This window comes from Alligator mississippiensis, chromosome 16 (assembly GCF_030867095.1).
Source record: "Alligator mississippiensis isolate rAllMis1 chromosome 16, rAllMis1, whole genome shotgun sequence".
In the NCBI taxonomy this organism is placed as follows: Eukaryota; Metazoa; Chordata; order Crocodylia; family Alligatoridae; genus Alligator; species Alligator mississippiensis.
Window position 1 is genome coordinate 33,878,090 of NC_081839.1, and position 17,265 is coordinate 33,895,354.

Below are 17,265 nucleotides of genomic sequence, written 5' to 3' on the forward strand. Positions count from 1 at the left end.
GCTCTGACATGATTTTCTCCCCTTCTATCCCACTTTTTTAAAGGGCAGACTGGCCAGTGTCTTCCTGTTCCCATTGTCATCATACAAATAGGGAAACTGAGGCATGGGAGGGGCAAAATGACTTGCCCAGGGTCATGCAGTGCATTTGTAGCACAGCAAAGGGGGAAGAGAAAGAGCCCATCTCTCTGAATCCAAGTTAAATCCAGCTGCCGCTCTCAGAGGTACAGACATTATACTTTTCCTGGTATAAGTGATCGGAAACTGGTTCATACCCATAGCAGAGCAGAAATTTGGCACACAAACTGTTTTGAAAAGGGTGGATGTGTGTTCGGTTCACTGCTGAACTCTGCCGCTTACAGACAACCGCATAATTTAGACTGATTCTGCGGGGGCTTTTTGAACATCTGTACGTAGCCAAAATGTGCAAGCTTGCCCCTGCCTTTTACCCACTTCTGGCTGCAAACCTTGAGACCAGGTCATACTTTTTTCCCCACTTCTTCCAGTCCTGAATGGAGATGTGACAAGGACACTCTCCTGTGTGATCATTCAGCAGCAGATGGGAAAAGGCATTTTATTTGGGCTCACCCAAAATTTCCTTTTTTTTTAAAAAAAAAAAAAAGGGTGCACACAAAATCTCCTTAAAAAAAAAAAAAGTGACATGCAACAACCCATTGTGACAGCGCCTGGGTTTTGTTTTCAGGCTATCGTCATTTTGAAGGAAACGTGCAATTCTTGATGAAAATAGATTTCTTTCCCCACCAAAAAGTCCAATTTCTTGCAAAGCTGTTTCTTCGACTTTTCAGCCAGCACCAGGTCCCTTTCCAGCAGCACCCAAAGGCCCCTGGAGTCAACAGGACTAACCTCGGGATGCAAAGAGCAGCGCTTGCCTAAATCTGTGCAGCATCAGGGCTTAAAGATGGAGGGCAAAGCCACTGGCGTGTGCAGCAAAACGTCACAACGGTTTTAAAAGGTTGTGTGACGTTCCTGCAGCATTACAGAAGGCCTACGTGTGCTGAGGCGTCACTACAAGGGATGGATCCACGCTGAGCTGGGAAAGGGATTTTAGAAAAAATAGGACTACTTTTCAGAAACTTTTTTTACGGTAAACTCCACCCTTTTTTTTCACTGAGAAAATACAATTCAGAAAATGTTGTCCATCTTTAGGAGAGGATAAAGAACAAGTTGGGGGCTTTGTATTTGTCTGGACTTGGGATCGTTACTTTACAGACATGTTAAAGCTCCTTCCTTAAGAATTTACCCGAACTTCTTCATGCATCATTTGCCATTTTCTGTCTTCAAAACGAGCAATTTTACAAAATCAATATTTATTTTTAAACAAATTCCCACTATGCTGCGAAGCGAACCAAACAATCGCTTGGCAAATGTGACTTATTTGAAGAATGGGGGCAAAAAAAAAGGTTTAGAAAGACTTAAAGTCTTTGTCGTGTAAAAAAAAAAGTACAAGAAATGGCTTGAAATGTGAATCTGAAGTTTCCTGCAACTTTTTATTTCTGATTATTCCCCGGGGTGTTCCCATGCAGACTGGCTCCAGCATTGCTGTTCCCTATTACACACATGTGCAAGTAATAAGTGATTATACTGTCTTTTCTGTGCACGACTCACCTATTGCAGCTTGCCCTAGGTCTATGTTGCGAGGATGGGCCCGACAGCCTTTTTTGTTATTAGCTCAGCACAGTGTGTCCAGGGACCAGGTTGTTCTCCGGGGGGAAAAAAGATCAAGAAAACAACAGAAAAGTTTGCTAACTCCCTCCCTGCAGGGAATATAGCTGTATTTTAATACATGTTAAAGTCTCACCAGCTGGTTGCAACAGGGGCTGGATGAAGGGCTACTCCACTCTCGAGCTAGTGACATGAAAAGACCCATCATTGCTTTCTCTCCCTGCTTCCCGTTACATCGTGTACAAGCGCCCGCTGTCAGCCGTGGTCTCTCCATCTCCGTCCATTTTAACCCCGTTCCCCCACCCCGGGCCTCTATAGCTGACTAATGGGCCGGGCACGGCTCTTGCTCTGGAGGATTATCCCAGCTGAGGTTTTGATTCCCTAAATCAGCAGAGAGCTTGGCAGGGCCAGGAGAGACAGGGGTGATTATTTTTAGTCCCTTGTTCCTCTGACTGGATTGTGCATCACAAAAGAATGCTAATGCTCAGTGTCTTTATGAAAGCACTCGAGTTCATCAGCTTTGCAAAAGAAGTGAAATTAAATCAAGATTTAATTGGGATATGCATGTTTTATTCATGGTACTATCCACAGGAGAAGCCAGACAGCTGAAGGTAAAGAAGGGGGTGAAAAAAAAATCTTTTGAAAAGTTGTTTCTCTCTGATTAAATAGAGATAGTTTCCCACTTCAAAGGCAGCACTCCTTTAATGTATTTTAAATGCTCAAATGTGCCGTCTCGATGCCTCTGCACATAAGGCTGGCAAGGGCGACATAGGCCCTCGCTCTTCCCTTCTTGCCATGGCCTCCAAAACTGGCTGGCTGCCCCAAAACAGCATGCCTGCAATGGCTTGCAGCTAGGCAAATGTGCCGCGTAGCTTTTCAGCGGCTTTGTGCAGACCAGGCTCGTTTGGAGCATAAAGGAACCCAGCTGAACTTTTGTGTCGGTGTCTTAAACCTATCCAAGAGCCCAGGCCCGCTCTTCAAAACCGCTCAGTAAAATCCCAGCTCCTTAACTGAACAGACCTCCTCTCTATGTAACACGCAGTCAGGTCCGCTGACTTCAGTGCCGAGAGTAGGTCGTTTCCCGCAAGTTTTGCAGCCCGGCTGCGCTGGGATCTGTCTCGTGCATCGTCAACAGGACGGCTCGTTAAATTCCTGTTGCAACTCTGCTGCTGGCTCATTGGAAGACCCGGACCCTGGGAGCGCAATATAAGCCAACGGAGGCTGTGCTGTCACTCCCGGGATGCTCACAGGCCCCGAATCATCTTCCTTCCCGGCGGCCCGGGAGAAGCAAAAAACCCAAGTCCCTGAGGAAGGAGATGCCCCTTGCATTTTTCAGCTAATCTTTTTCTCTCTCAATACAAAAGGGGCCAACATTCAGCCAAGCGTTTGACCCCCAAATGCTGCCATTTCACCCCTTGCTGATGAAATCCCAGCTTCATAACCTGGACACAGCATCCCTTGCTGCAGGTGGAGCATGAGCCCGGTTCTCCACCAGGCCCCGTGTCACCAGCTACCCACCGTGCGCTCACTTTGCACCGATGCAAACACCCGAGCAAGGATGACGGATCAGGCCCCGAGGATCCAGGAGTCTATAGACGGGGTTTATGCACCATGCACAGAACAATTAGTTAAGGCTTAGGACTGAGACTGCAGGCAGGCGCTTGCTGTGTGTTTGCCTGCATTGTGTGGGATTAGCAATAATAGAGCTGCTAGGGTGATGGACACATCAGCTTGGGTTTACTCTGAGCCCTGTCAAACTCACAGACCTGGATTAAAGTACGATCACACTGAGTGAACATGGCTAATTTGGCTGTGTTATTTCTTTCCCCCTTTCCAATTTTAATGTAATCGCTGTGAGAACAGCTTGCTTTTGCACATTCGGGGCTTGTTAGCCTGAGTGGGGAACAGAAGGGGTGAACCCAGGCCTGGGGGGAGGGAAGGGAAGGGCTCTCTGAGCCTGGCCAAGCCTGGGGAACGGCGAGGTTAGGGATAGTGTGAGGGAAAAGGGGGACCGTGAACAGGCAGCAGATGGGCATAAGGAGGAGGAACGACATGAAGTCCTTTTAGGCCCACATTCGGGGTCAGTGGGAGACAGATATACGCCATGCTTGAAGCAAGAGCTCAAAGCAGCACGTGCTTGAGATGTTCTTCCAATTCAGGGCAATCCTGCCCGGCGCTCTGCTGCCTGAGACCTGGAGCATCCCTTTGGACGACGCGTTTGGAGGCCGGAGGTTGCACGAACAAGGGCAGCACCTTGAACTGACCCCGCACCCCAGCAGGGCGAGCAATCGGCAGAAGGATTTCTGCTGGCCGGTGACCCAGGTAGAGGCAAGGGCGACACGGTCCATGGCCTGCCACATCGGAGGAGATAACAAGCAACGGGGAGGATATGGAGGACAGCGGGACCTTTCCGCACCGCAGCGAGCAGGTAACCCACAGGAAGCCTGAGGTGCGCGTGGGAGGAGAGAGCTGTCTGCTGCAAGACCCGTGCCATTCCCGGTGGGAATTTGTGCAGAAAGGGCCCGTTGTTCGGAGCCGGTGCCTGGCAAAATACAATTGCAAAAGTGAAAAAAAGTAATATTAAAAAAAAAATCCCTGCCTCTAAGTCGTGCCCTTCAGAAGCAGCCCCTTCGCATTGTCCTTCCGGTGGAGCCACCGCTGCCTGGGGAATCTCAGATCTTTGTTAAGAAAAGGACACGCAAAAGAAACATGAGTTCTCCCGGAGGCTCATTATTCAAACCGTTCCAGGCCCGGCATACAAGTGTCGGTGACTTTGGAAGATGAACAATCTTATCTCCTGGGTGAAAAGGACCATTTGTTGTTTACTGTCCAGGAGCAAAAACTCACAATAGACACGGGGGGAACTTGGAGAATAACTGAGCAAAAGTTGCTGAATGAAAAAAAAGAACCAGAAGCAGCTGCTAAAACGGTGGCATTTATTTGAATGAAACCCAGAGTCATCCCCAAGGCCAAGTACACAAGCTTTGCTAGCAAGGTTGCATTGATAAAAAGCCAGCTACGTTGCCGTCACTCTTGCTGGAGGGTCATTTTCTGGCTAGCTGAGTTGCCAATCCAACTTCTACAGGGTCCAAGCTTTTCTGCACTTGGCGAGGAAGTCAAGAGGAAGAGCAGACTGGTATCACACCTGAACAGTGAAACCTTAGGAAAGAGTGGATAGAAAACAACCTGGCCAAACTGGGAATGGGTTTTAGGTTGCATTGTTTTTGATTAAACTATTTTTTCTCAAATGGAAAACAACTGATTTATTTATTTCTTTGTCAAAATATGCCAAAACCAGGCATCGTGGTGCACCATGGGGAGCTGATCTGCTTCCATACCCCCGCTGCCCTCTCTGGACCAGGCCACATCTTGATTCATTAGGTGCATGGACATCACCGAGTGCACGGAGTCCACAATTGCACTTGGGACCGCCGGCATTCACCACAATGCAGGTCACAATTGCCAGGACATCTCTGAGACAGGGTCTGCTTTGCAAGCTAGGTCATCACAGCATCCTGGGGCAGAAAAGATTTTGAGGAAAGCAAGCGGTCACATGCACAAGCAGCAAAGAGCCACGCTGCGGACCCACAGGGATAATCCACCCCACCCATCTCACGTTGCATTAGGATGGGATCAAGAGCATCTGTTACCAGGGAATGTGGAAGAGCGTCGTGGGGAGATCCTAGCATGCTTTCCTCATTGCCAGGGGCTTCGTTAATGAGAATAGCAGCAGGCAGGAGAAGGAAACAATAGGGGAAAGCTCAGGTTCACATTTGCGGATAATTTCTAAAGCAGAAGAGCAAGGCGTGTTCACAGGCTGGCAGCACTGGCCGGGCAGGATTGGGGGAGACGCTTTCTGCTGGGCCCGTAGGGAGCTATCTACCCTCCTTGCTTGCTTGCTTTTGAGGGTGGACCACCAAGCCCAGTTCAACCAGGAGCACTGCTTGGCTGGTCTCTATGGCGTGTGACAGAGGAGGCGCTGCTCACATCCAAGAGGAGCTGAAGTCTGGACAGAGGCATAAATCATCTCTGGCATGTCTTTAATCAAAAGAGGTTTTGTGATTTTTATTTTTTCTCCCCACTTCTGAATGGCATCTATTAATGATAAAAGTCCCTGTGGTTTATAATTACCAGTTTGACAAGTTCACGGGTTCTCTGTTAATTATTATAATTAGCTTTCACTCAGTGCGAATGCAGGAGTTTAACAACAATATTAACAATGGGAGGACTATCATCAAGAATTAACTACAAAGAGCCGACTAGTAAGATTTCCTCCTGACTGCCAGGGAGAGTTATTAATGAAGAAGGACCCTGCTCTGCTTCCTTCAATCTTGCTTAAATCGGCAACCGGCTCCAAAGTTGCTCAGAGAGTTAAAGACAACGGCTGCGTCCACATGCACGCAGCAGAGCCAGCAGCGGAAAGGAGCGGAAATATAAACCAAAGCCTGGGCTGCTTAAAATAACGCTGCAATTCAAACCGATAGATACAAGGAAATTACACGCTACGCCTGCCAGGGACCACACGGCACTCAGAAAAGAGTGGCTTGCATCGATTTTGCTCTGCTCAGCCTTTTACAGGCGTCTCCCAAGGGAGCCACGTTTCGCCACGTAGCTGCTGTGATAGGGCCACGTGTGTCGGCGCAGGGCTGATACACTGTCGCTTGGCATCGCTTTGCTCCTCCAGCCATGTGCACCTTCCCAGCTCCGCTGCCACGGCCCGTAGCCCAGGAGGTCCCTGGCACAGGTGTGCCGCAGGGAGAAGGGGTGCAGAGGAGCCATCGCCAGAGCGATTCTGCACCTGGGAAATCACAGTTATTGCGAGCGGGAAGCAGGAGGCCGGTCTAGCACGCCGAGTGGGAACCGTTCTTGCTTTAGGGCAGGCAAAGGTCTCCAGATGCAACACGGCAGGGTCTTCCCTTTGACTTCAGTGGGCTCCGGGTCAGCCCACGAATGCAACTATCCCCCGAGCACTTACACTTCATGGTGCTTTCGCTGGGAAAATGCCGTCGGTGCACTGAAACGACCCAGATCTGCGTGGCTGGGAGCGAGAGGGCACGTGGGCCCAGTGGAGACGTTTCCAGCCCACGTTCTGCACCACACACTCCAAAGCAAGCCTAGCCTAGGGGGTCTTAAGACCCAGTGATTGAATTTCTGTGACGAACCTTTCCTCCTGGTAATACACAGCAAGAGACAATAGGCTGAGCAAATATTAGAAAAATATCAATTTTCTGCATTCCCCCATTTGCTGAAGATGAATGGATTGACTTCTCAAACACTGCGAGAGCCCGGCAGCCAAGCTGGATTCTGGCTCAACACTGCTCAACTTTTCCTTTAATTTCCAAGTTCAAACGTATACAAAATATTTATCTAAAATAGCGAGGAGCTTAGAGTGGCAAGCTGTGCAAATAATTAGTTATCTTAAGCTGTTTCACACCTGAAACAGAGGGATTTTTTTTTTTTAATCACATCTTTGTGGAACTGAAGTAATGACTAAGCGGCTTGTGGGAACAGTCAACCCGATCAATATTATCAGCAGAAAATGTCTTATGACACCCATGTAAATCTGGCTGCGATCTGAAACCCTAGCATGAAGGAAGAGCAGGCACAAAGAGAAAAAGTGACTAGTCCCCAGGGTTGGGAAGGGGATAAACAGGCGCTCGGGCTGCGTCTTCACCGCAATGAAGGATGCGGCACTCTGCACCAAGCGGTCTCAGTATCGGGCAGTAGTGGAGACAAGACTCGGGGAGTTTTACTCCAGCGTGGCTAATCAAGGTCCTCAAATAAGGCTGCCTAGCTGTGTCTTTTTGCAGCCCTTGTCACTGCTCTACATTTAGTCCAAGTCGACTGTGACCGAACATCCTGGAGGGTTACTACGAGCTGTGTGCATAATGAGGCCAGGATCTGAATCTGCAAGTCCCAGAAGTTGAGGTTAGATAGTACGAAGAGCTTTCTCATGAGGAGGGGAGTAAAACACTGGAACAGGCTACCCAGAGAGGTGGTGCAGTCTCCATCCTTGGAGGTGTTGAAGCCCTGGGTAGACAAAGCCTTGGCTGGGATGATGTAGTTGGGGCTGGTCCTGCCTGGAGCAGGGGGTTGCACTAGATGTGACCTCTTGATGTCCCTTCCAACCTGAATTTTCTATGATCCTATGAAATATCTGCACATACAACCCGCTAGGCCCCCAGTTCATGCTTCTGCCTCCCTTGCTGTCAGGATTAGCTCAGAAGGAGGGTTAAAGCCGGCCAAAAAGTCTTTCCTGAAACTGCCTTTAAAAAAAAAAAAAGCAAACAATAAATATTTATTGCAACTAAAACTATCCCTGGAAAATGCTTAGCTCTGAAGGGTTCACTTTGTCGAAAAGAAATTTTGTAATGAATTCTGCAGTGGTTAAAACATCTGCATGCAACAGCTTTTCATTTAAAAACTAAAAACAAGCAAACTTCTACTCAAAAAATGCAATCAAATACAATAAAACAAACCCTGACTGGAGCATTTGGCAACTTTCCAAGTGAAAGGCTTTTATTTATCTTATTTTGGAGGGGGGATTTTTTTGACTCGTGAAATTTTGAGAGATTTGGCTTTTATTTCTGGAGGGAATTTTTTTATTCATGAAAATTTGAGCGATTTCAATTTTGGTTTTGTCCCTATTCCAAAGTTTTCCAAATCTTCCCAGTTCTCATGAGGCGGGTGAGCCCTTTCCTGCCCAGCACTGTCACGGATACAAGGGAAGCAGGGCCTGAAAGCGATGAAGAGAAAATGAAAGACAAATGAGTTTGTGTTGATCCAGCTCATAGTCGAATGTTTCCCTGGTACGAGCATCAGACGTGAAGCTGATAGTGAAACGTGTGTTCAGCAGCACCTGGAAGGGAGCCAGCCACGTGCAAAATTTGCTGATGGGTGACAAGAGTCAAGAACGCATCTCTCTTCCTTTCCCTCCCTTCTCACTAAACACCATTTAACTGCTTGACTGCGGACGCGTGCGGTCCGGGAAGAAGGCACCTGCTTCTCTCCTGAATGCATCAGGGATTTCCAGATGGGATGCACCTGTCAGCCTGCTGCCCGGATGCTTGCAAAAGGCCCCCCGTACTGCAGGCACAACTGCTTTTTGGCCCAGCAGTTTGCATGCATCTCAAATGCTCACTGCTTTCAGCATGGGCGACGGGGAAGGCTGCTACCTCCTCCTTACCCGGTGCTGCCATTGCAAGAGCTTCAAGGAGGCCAGCTCAATCCTCCTGGCTTTGCAGATAGGGCCGCTGAGGCATAGAGATCATAGAAAATGAGGGTTGAAGGGAGCTCAGGAGGTCACATCTAGTCCAACCCCTGCTCCAAGCAGGACCAGCCCCAACTACATCATCCCAGCCAAGGCTTTGTCTTTAAAAAGCACCAAGGACGGAGAGTCCACCACCTGTCTAGGTAACCTGTTCCAGTGCTTCATCGCCCTCCTAGAGAGAAAGTTTTTCCTAATATCCAACCTCAACCTCCCTTGCTGCAATTGGAGCCCATTGCTCCTTGTCCTGTCATCTGCCCCCATGGAGAACAGCCCAGCTCCGTCCTCTTTGTGAAGTGGATGTGAAGTGACTTGACCAGGAACACGCAGAAGAGCAGGGGCAGAGCTGGGAATCCCCAGGCCGTTTCCCTCGGCCCAGCTCCGGCGCAGTGCCTCCCCCGTGCATCACACTTCCAGGAGCCACCCTTAATAGACTGGTTGTGTCTTCTTGCAGTGGAGTCACAGTCACGGCGACATCGCATTTGCCATGTCCCCGCAAAACCCTGTGCCAAAATAACTTGTTTTGTTTTTTTTAAGATAAAGGATCTTTCCCCCCCCTTCTTGCCTTGCTGTTAGCACCGGTAATGTATTCAGGAAATTCCCAAGGGAGGCAATTCTTGCAAACAGCTCGAAGCCACAGACAGAGGTAAAAAAAAACCCCCACGTCAGAATATATTTAGCAAGTGAAAATGCGAACCACAGAAAAACTGAGGGGGCTGGGCTGGGCTCTGTGCATATGTGAGGAAAAGCCATGCTCCGGGTGGGAAATGATGGAAGGTGTAGCACCAGGGACCAGGTCGTTTAAGTGCAGGGATTCCTCTCACTTCCCCCTTGCAAATAAATTACCAGCAAAGCATGCACGTGGGGCGGCTCGCGTACTCCGCTCTCTCGCAGCCTTCTCGGAGACTCCTTTGAACATTTGCAACATGAGAGCACGGGCCCTGAGATTTGTTAGACACATCTGACTTTATTATTTTTTAAAAGAGCAATATTATCTTCCCTCCTTGCGCGGGAAGGGGAGGGGGGCGCGAGGGGAAAGCCACCGACACGGGGGGCTGGAGATGGGCTGCAGCGCCTCATGACTAAAGAAAAGAATTAAAATCTACAGCCAGGAATGTGCTCTCGCTTCATCACTGTGTTCTGTCCTCTAAATATTTCATTTCCGACTAATGCATGAGCCAAATGGAAAATTTCAAGCAAAACTGCGCTACTTAGAATGTGCTTAATTATTGATTCAGCTGGGGGGAGGGAAAAAAAAGGAGATGAGGGAGGAAAATGTGCTGAGCTGCTTTTGTGCCTTCTCCCCCAAGTGCGCTGCTCGCACCAGCGCCCCGGGAGCCGTGCCCCTGCAAGCGGCTGGCGTTCTGTCCCCGTGTGTCTGCAGCCTGGCGCTGGGGTGGCAAGCAGATGCCAAAGCAGGATGGGAGGTTTCTGGCTAGCAGCGCATCCCCTCCATGGCCTGGAGTCCCACGGGCACCTGGATCCTAGGGGCTAATCTCATTGCTCCCACCCCCCTGGACGCCTGCAGTGGGCTTGACCGACAGGGCTGCCAGGCTAGGTCGCAGGTTGCAGGGACCCTCCTAGACTCGGACGTCGCCTGCCATCACACCCAGGAAGGGGCTCAGGCACGAATGCCAAGATCTCCCTGGCTCCAAGGGTTTCCCTGTCCTAGCTAGCCATTCCTGCTGGGCCACCCTGCACTGCCGTGGCACAGCACCCATCTGGGAGGCCTGCAGATAAGCAGCTGTCTCCCTCAGCTCAGGAAGCAAACTGGGCTGGCCTCCCCTGAACATGCCTGGGTCTACATTGGAGCTGCACCCACCTGGCGCGGGCAGGAGGAGCCGCGGTCCCCAGCGTCTTCCCCCACCCTCTCCTCTCCAGCACGGCAGCTCTGCCGTTTGCTCTGACGCTGGACTCTGCGCCAGGAAGCTCCTCTCCGCTCGCCTCCCAAGGGGACAGCTGGTAGCTAACGATGGAGCAGCTGTTTGTCTCCCAGCGCTCCTGATCCTTGCCGAGGTGCTTGGGGATTTACTCATCTCACCCCGCTCTCCCTCTCTTAAATAGTGTCACCAGCACAGCCTCCCTGCACAGCTCGGACACTTTTGGATGGGATTTGCCCTGCCAGGGAGCACAGGGCCGAGCCCGCGGCAAGTGCAAGCGATCCATGTTCATCGCCCCCCTGCAACGCAGAAATCCCGACTACGTGCAGTTTGGGGGGTTTTCCATCTTTGGTGAAAGGCTACCATTTCCCAAGGGAACTTAGAGCAAAGCATTTCATTTTCTTGTCACTTTTTGGTCCAAAATGCCTTTGAAAAGGCCCCGTTTTCTGCCTGGTGCCACTCATCTGCAAGAGGAGAGAGGGAGAGAAGATGGCAGGGGGTCTGTCACATCCCTGGAGAGGTCCCACCAGCATCTGCCTTCATAAGAGCCAAAATAAAACACCTTCTGCTAATCTGAGGGGGAAACTGCACCCTTCTCCACCATTTTATCGGACACAGCTCATCTCTGAGGAGCCCAGCACAAAGGGGAAGCCAGATACTTGCTGGGTTCATGCTAGCTGGGACGTATAATTTCTCCTATTTTTGGCTCTCCTTTCTCCTTTGGCGCGTGCCCAAATCACCTGGCTTGACCGCAGTGCCAGATCCGGAGACTCTCCCAGGAGCAAAGCTAGGGCGGGGGTGTCTGTGCATTGCTTACTTATGCGGCATGCATCCCCTCATTAACCGTTCGGGGAGCTTTTCCTGTAATGATCCTATTTGCGTGCGCTGTTCCCAGAGCGCCTCCCGCTCAAAACTGCGATTTAGCCCTTTGAAGCTAAATAACACGCTTGGGGAAAGAGCCGCAGGAGAGCGGAGCGCAGAGAGTACCGTGCCGTGTCGGCGGTCAGCGCCTCGGCCAGGCCCGCAAGAGTCTGAAGTCCCAGGACAGGCAAATCCAGCTTCTGGTTATTCTCTTTTGACATTTTCTTTCCCCTTTCGGTTATAAAGGCATCCCAGTTGGTGGGACTGGTGCATCCCAGCGGTGCAGCACGGGGGAGCGACCCAGGTGAAGCTCCCTCTCTGCCAGGAGACGTGGAGCTAGTTGAAGTTGGAGGACACATGCTGTATCTGCACCGGGCGCACAGTCTGGTGAGTGACCCCCAGTCGAAGGCAGCAATGCACAGCTACAGCTGATGCAACAACCCTGATACTACCGCTGTTGCAGGGTAGCCTTTCAGTGCTGAGGGTAATGCATTCAAATCTCGCTTGTAAGCCACAGAGAGAGCTCCTGGCTTCACTGACATGGAGATTACTGCCCAGCGTGGTTTTGTACCAGCTTGAAAATGATGGAGATAGGAAAGAGAGCTGGGATTATCAATGGCCCAACTCACCAAGCTGTCCATAGATAAATCAGAGCCTCTGAAATCCACCCCAACCAAACCTGACCCCTCCTCTCCGGCTGAGTGGGGTGGGCTAATTGAATTTTGATGTCTATTTGTACACAAGTGCAAGCAGCTGGGAACATGAGAGCTTCCCACCGCGAAAAAGTGACTAACTAAACACACCTGTGTTTGTGGCATTAGCAGGAAAACAACTTTGGAAAGCAGAGGAAAGGAACAGAAAATAGGAAATCAATGGCAAGTTAAGACCAGGGAGAGCAATTAGGCCTTGGAGCGCTGCTGTTTACCGTGGCAGGAGTGAGTTTTTAAGTGTATATGAACTGGATTTATACACTTACGCGAGGCCAAAATATCTCCCAGACAAAGCAGCTTAGCTACATTGCCATTTACAGAGAGAAAAAAACTCCAGCGACAGCACATTTGCAAAGGGGCTCGCGGGGGACAAGCTTCCTCTCCTGCTGCGGGGAATCAGAAGCAGCACCGCCGAAGCCAGAGGAATCTGAGCAGAGGAAAAAACTGGCATCGGGGAAGAGAAGAAGCAAACCCAAGCAGGACCTCCACGGGAGGAGGCCTTGAACGTGCTGGGAAGAGAGGGGGGGTGTCCTGGGGCTGCCTCGCTCCGCCTGGGGGTGATGGCACCCACCTGGGCAGGGGAAAGCACCCCCTGCCTCTTTACTCCCCTGTGCAGGCACTTCGCAGCATGCCACAGGCTTCAAGAGAAACCTGGGGGCATTTGTGCAATGAGCGGTTCTGTGCTCAGCTTCTGCTACTGGGTTTGCTGGGAAAGCCACAACTTTTGGGCCAGTGTTTTTCAGGTTTGGGGCAGTTTTAGGCTGAGAATTTTTGAGCAATTTTTGGTTTTCAGGGATATTTTTGCAGGGTTGCGGGGGGGGAAGGTTCTGCTGATCAGTTTGTCTAAAACAGACCATTTTTATTGTCAGGAGACATCAGTTCCCTGAGCACATCCAGGCCATGACATGCCCAGCTCTGTGGCTCATCAGCATCTCTCCTCCACCGCCTCTTATTTGACAAAACACTGACTTCTCCTTACCCAAAACTCCTCTGCTCGCCTCACCCGCTCCATGAAGCAGGGGTGTGTTAGGGCATTAGAGACCTCTTTAAGTGCACCTTCTCCAACCTCGAATTAGCTCACGTCTGGGTTTCTGAATGCATTCTCCATCACTGTGTTTAGTCTCCAGACTGTAAGTGGGTGCTTGGGCACTGTACAGGGCTGAGCACATAATCATCCTTCAGCTAATCATCATAATTAATATTAACACCCCAGGATCTCAGAGTGAAGGAGCAGGAGAGCTGGAAGAGAAGCTACCCAGCCCATAATATCCCGGTGGTTTGTGGGGGGGGGGGTTAATGTTAAAATTCCCTGCTGCTCTCTGATTTTTCCATGTTTTATACCTATCTCGAGCTAAACGGTCTTTTTTACATCATTCTAATTAGAGTCCAATATAACTTAGATGAATCTCTTAGTAGCTTTTACTGCTCTTTATGAGTTAGCCTAGGGAGTTAAGAGTCCCCCAAGGAGACCTGGGAGAGGGGTTTCTGAGTTACGGAGAAGAGGATGCTTTTCCCTCTCCCCGAGCGGAGGGAAGAAGCCGGGGAGAGAGTCCTGCCTCATGATCAGAGCGGGAGGAATTGGAGTCAATATGTCTGGGCTTTGTTTCTGGCTCGGAAAATGACCTTCTCTGTTATGCTGTCAACATTTTACCGCATAGATATGTTGTGTGGCTTAATGCAGATCCTCGCCCTGTTTGACAGAGGCATAGCAGGGCTGTGCAATGAACACCCGGGCAGACATTTCAGCCGGGGTGTGCGATTGCTTGCAGCAAAGGAAAAGCATTGCACCCCCCCCAATGTGGACCACGTTAAGCGGGGGGTTTCAGGACGGCTCGGAGGGCCCCGTGGCTCAGCCATGCAGGGGCTCCTTTTGAAGGATGCAATTTTGAAGGATGATTTAGCAACAATTGCTCTTCTTGGAGCATCTCCAAGAATAAGGAGCAGTGCCTGGAGCGTTCTGGGGAGAGGCAGAGGCCGTCTAGCCTGGAAGCAGCACCAGGCTGCAGCATGCTGCCTGGCTCTGTGCTCCGGAGCTGGGCTAATTAGCACAGCGTAGAAGCAATTAGCCTGATGTCTTTGCTGAGGGGGCCGTGGCTACACGGCTTCTGTAGCATGTAGGAAGCCACATGCCATGTTGGCAGGCGGCACTGCCAGACAGGGCGAGCGTGCCCTAGACGTGACCAGAGAGGGGGGGGCTCGTGTTGGCTGGGCTGTGCATTGTGCATGGAGGAAGCGGTATAAGAGCTTCATCTGTCTACGGCCACAGATTCCCCTTGTGAACTTGGATAAATCATTTCTCTTTGCCATGCCTGAGTTTTACATCTGCAAATGGGAGAGGATAACGTCCTCACCATGTAGACTGTAAACTCTTCAGGGTAGGGACCAACTCCCCCAGGCATACGTGCAGCACCTAGCACAAGGCAACTCAGCTTGGACCTCCACGTACCACTGTCATGCAAATAAGAGTCATGAGATCCCCACTAGAAAATACCTTTTGCCTTTTCTTTAACTGACAAACACGGTGACATTTCTCTCAGTGAAAATTCATCAAACCCAGATCCAAATCTTCCCTTTGATTCATTATGCTCCAGTTTAACATGCCGATCGCACAGGCTTGTCTTTAATAGCATAATCAAGGACCTGATTGCCAGGGGAGCGACCTCTCTGCAGGGCAGGGCTCTGCTCGCCCAGCGATCACTTGTGTCCAGCTTCCCCGCACCGCTGGCCGCGCAGCCCCTCGGCTCACACAGAGCAGGAGATTGCTGGCTCCATTAGCAAGCTGTTGGGTGAGCGCCGAACAAATCTTTTCCTTGCATCCCCTGAAAATGAAGTGCTACAAGGAGGCTCCCACAGTCCCACAGGTGCTGAAGAGAATCTAGTTTCTGGCATGTCTCTATTTCTGCCGGTGCATTCACCCATCCGTCCCGTTTTTTATCCCGTCCCGACCTGCCTGCCTGCTGACCACCTTGATTTTTTTCTCCTCTAGCTGTCTAGTTTTCTCTCCGTATTTATCTACCCATTTGTCTAATCTTTTACATTGCCTATTGGCAAGCAAGAAACAGTTCTCACTGTGAATCTACAGGGGAATCGTAACAAAGGAATCTATAAAGAATGCTCCGGGTTTTGAAAATTTGTATAAGCGATGGAAGGCGGAGGAGACAGCGCTGTGTTTTCTGACTACCCAGATCTAAATATTTATAAGTGACTTTTGAGAATGCCTGACCTCCTTGAACCCCTTCTGATGAGCTGCCACTAGAAACAGCGCACGAGCAGGCAGGGCACTCGGTTAACATTACCTGTGCAGCCTACATCGGGCCCGGGCTGAGCTCTGAAGGATGCAAAGGGGAGAGCGCGCTGGTAATTGGGATGCTGAACGAGTTCTGGTCTGCAACTGAAATGGGGGGACATCAAGCCTGCGGAGCTCGGTGCAGATTCAATTAGAAATTTCACTGAAATTCCAAATTACGGCCATTTTTTTAAGCGACAGAATTATGCCGTGTTACAGAGAAAGTGACAGGTAATTTGGGCCACTAAAGATTTCTCGGACTCTATAGTTAATGGGGAGTTTAGCACCAATTCCTCTGTAATTTGCACTTCTGAGAAGCTGCGTTATTATAAAGTCAGAAATCTCCGGCACTTTCAACTCCGGGATCTGCCAGGCTGGAGATGACCAGGAATTGAGAAGGCCTGAGTCCAGAGGTCAACAATTTCAATATCTGAGGCTCTGTGGTTTCCAAAAACTGGCATTCCAATTGAAGAGTTGAAAATTGGAGGTGACATTCAGAAGTCTCTGAAAATTATAACCCTGACTTCCTCCTTGAAAAGCTTATCTGAATCCTAGCTTATCCTTTGATGAGGTTACTGAAAAAGCATTCTGCTCTGAGTACTTGAAAGATAACAGGCAATGCATGCAAGCCAGTACACTTCTCCCGAGGGGGAAAACACTATTGAATATAACAAGCATGGGGCACTAATTAAACGGTCTGAATTATGCTGGACATCCCGATTTTGGTATAACCCTTTCCCATCCTTACGCACACGCCCAGATAAAGCATAGGCCAGTCTCTTGCCCTATGCTTCCCAGCTCCCTCCCGGCGCCAGCACAATATTCCCAGCCGTTTGACAGGGCTTCCAAGGGTTAAATCTTTTCGGGTAGCAGAAACTATTTCTCGGATCTTCATAGAATATGTGGGTGTGCATAGAAAATCCCTAGAGCTTGCATTAAGTAAGTAAATTAGTTACCCCAAGAAGAAGTCAAGTTCCCCTTTTTTCCAGAGCAGAAATAAAAGGGAGGTGTGGGCTGCTTTTCCATAAAACAGCTTCAAAGAACAGGAGAGTTCGGTGCATAGAAAAACAGGGCTGAAAAGGCCCTCAACCCAGACCCCGCTCGAGGCTGGGACATCCCTGTATCAACAACCCCAGACAAACATTTGTCCAACCTGCATTTAAAAGCACCCAGTGCCATAACCCCTCTAGGTAACCTGTTTCAGTGGTTAGCCACCCTCCTAGATAGTAAGTTCATCCTAATATCCGACCGAAATCTTCCTTGTTTCAGATGAAGCCCCTTACCCCCTGTCCTGTCGCCAGCGGGCACAAAGAGCAATTGATATTCCTCCTCTCTATAACAACGTGTTTTGTATTTGCAGGCTACTGTCAAATCTCCCCTCCGTCTCCTTTTTTTCCAGACCACAAAATCCCAGTCTTCACATGCTGTGTTTTCAAGACCTCGAATCACGTGCGTTGCTGTCCTCTGGACTCTTCCAACATCTTTCCAAAATCTTTCTTGGATCCTGTTGGGGCATTGCTCTTCAGGTGAGGGTTTACCAGTCCTGAATACAGGGGAAGAATCACTTCCTGCAACTTGCTT

General features: G+C 49.9%; 1 long non-coding RNA gene across 1 annotated transcript in view; it reads right to left on the reverse strand.

Annotated features, from left to right (window-relative positions):
• Window positions 1-4,601: 4,601 nt before the first annotated feature.
• LOC132246475 (uncharacterized) overlaps window positions 4,602-17,265 on the reverse strand; it is a 61,020-nt gene continuing 48,356 nt past the window's right edge. Inside the window, exon 2 of the long non-coding RNA XR_009457797.1 lies at window positions 4,602-5,195. This is a non-coding gene — a long non-coding RNA (uncharacterized LOC132246475). The remainder of the gene's footprint in view (window positions 5,196-17,265) is intronic.